The sequence below is a fragment of the Etheostoma spectabile genome, chromosome 4 (genome assembly GCF_008692095.1).
Source record: "Etheostoma spectabile isolate EspeVRDwgs_2016 chromosome 4, UIUC_Espe_1.0, whole genome shotgun sequence".
Classification (NCBI taxonomy): Eukaryota; Metazoa; Chordata; class Actinopteri; order Perciformes; family Percidae; genus Etheostoma; species Etheostoma spectabile.
The window spans coordinates 13,066,158-13,068,098 of record NC_045736.1 but is presented as its reverse complement, the minus strand read 5'-3'; positions in this window follow the sequence as shown (position 1 = coordinate 13,068,098).

Sequence of the window (1,941 nt, the reverse complement as noted above, 5' to 3'; positions counted from 1 at the left end):
GACTTTAGCTAGGGGCGGTGCGAGGAAAAGAGGTAGGCGCGAGAGGGGAGTTTTTGGGATGAAGGAGGGGGGTTTAGTGCGCTGCTTAGGTATTGTGTGTGTGTGTGTGGGGTGTGTGTGTTTGTGGGGTGGTGTGGTGTGTGGGTGTGTTTTGTGTGTGTGTGTGTGTGTGTGTTGTGGTGGGGTGCCTGGACAATATGTGTTTTTAGAGGTCTCCTGGAGATGCAAGCACAGCCTTCACTAATGCCCTCCCCCACCCCCCCACTCCTCTCCCACGCTCACACACCTAAACACGCTCTCTTTCACTCACACACATGCATCCACTCCTCGAACCGCACACACTTCTTGGCAGCACCTCACTCTCCCTGTCACACACTCAACCAAATATTCTGCGGTCAACAGGCTATTTAAAGCTTGGCTGCAAAATGTCTGCATTTGAAACCAGCAAATCCCAATAATATGACATATGTCAGCTACACACCATTGATTGATGGACACGTTGCAGGAGTATAATAAGGTGAGGCAGCCATGCTGGCCTCACGTGCCCAGGACTCTAAATGACTCACCTGATCCTGGCGGAGACGAAGACCAAGGTGGAGGACTAAATACGGCAAGATCATATTTTGTTGAATATAATATTTTATTTTTGAAACAAAAAAAATTTGCAATGAGAAAAAACAACAACACATGTACCTTATTTATTATCAAGGCTGCCTAGGTCCATCACTACAAATTACTTTTTAAAACCCACAGGACGTTATTTTTAACACCAGAATCCCAAAGTTTCCAAATATGTCAGACTGAATTATGGGTAAAGGTGTATAAAAAGATGGACAAATATGTACTTCTATTTAACATATTGCAGCCATATGAGAAAATGTTCATTCAGTAATAAGCAACAGTTTGAATAACATGATGAAACAGAACAGAGGTAAGATATTACACTCAAGTTATTCAAGGGAGATTTGACGGACCAAAAAGAGGTTTTATTTAGACAGATGGAACTTTATAAAATATTTAGAGGCTCAACATTCAGAGTGAAATAAACACTGTACCTACATATACACAGGGACACATGCATGTACTACACATAAGATAAGAAAAAAACGAGATCAAATCTTTATAAATCCCAGGAGAAATATATTTAGTAACAGCACAAAAAAAAGACCAGAGCGGAAGACAAGAAGAGGACACAGTTGGTTTTCTCTCTGCATATATTTTAATCAGGAGAGACACATTTGCAGATATGCAAAAGGTTTATTGTACAGCATAATAAAGATAAGATAAGATAAGATAAGATAAGATAAGATAAGAAAAGATAAGATAAGATAAGATAAGATAAGATAAAAAAAGGTAAGATAAGATAAGATAAGAAAAGATAAGATAAGATAAGAAAAAAACTTCATTTGTCCCATAGTGTGGAAATTGCATTTTCAAAAAAATAGCAAAGATAAGAGCAAGATAAATAGTGGAGAGAGATAGATAAGTTATACAAAATATAGCAAACAGTGTTATACAATAAATTCCACATTACTTATTAAATCGCACTTTGAAAATTGCCCAAATGAAAAATTATGCACAGATGTAATGATAATGGCACATGAGATTCAGGATATGTTGCACAAAATGTACAAAGTCGTTGGAGATTAGACTCCATCGTTATACTAATAGTTTGTTTATAGGGGTAGAGAACCATCATAACCCCCCCGATGGAGTCACCGGTGGTGGCAACGAAGGAGCCCGGAGACCAGACCGAAGGAGGCTCGGACCGGTCAGCTGGAGTAGAGGGCTGGTGGTGGGGGGTTCACTCTTTGCCTGCAACAACAGCTGATAGCAAAGGGAGAAACAGATTTAAAGCAGGGTTGTGACTCTGGTTGGCCCTTGAAATTTGTGGACGATTCTGATTGGTTTAGAAGGAAGGTGAACGCCTCCAACAGCTGA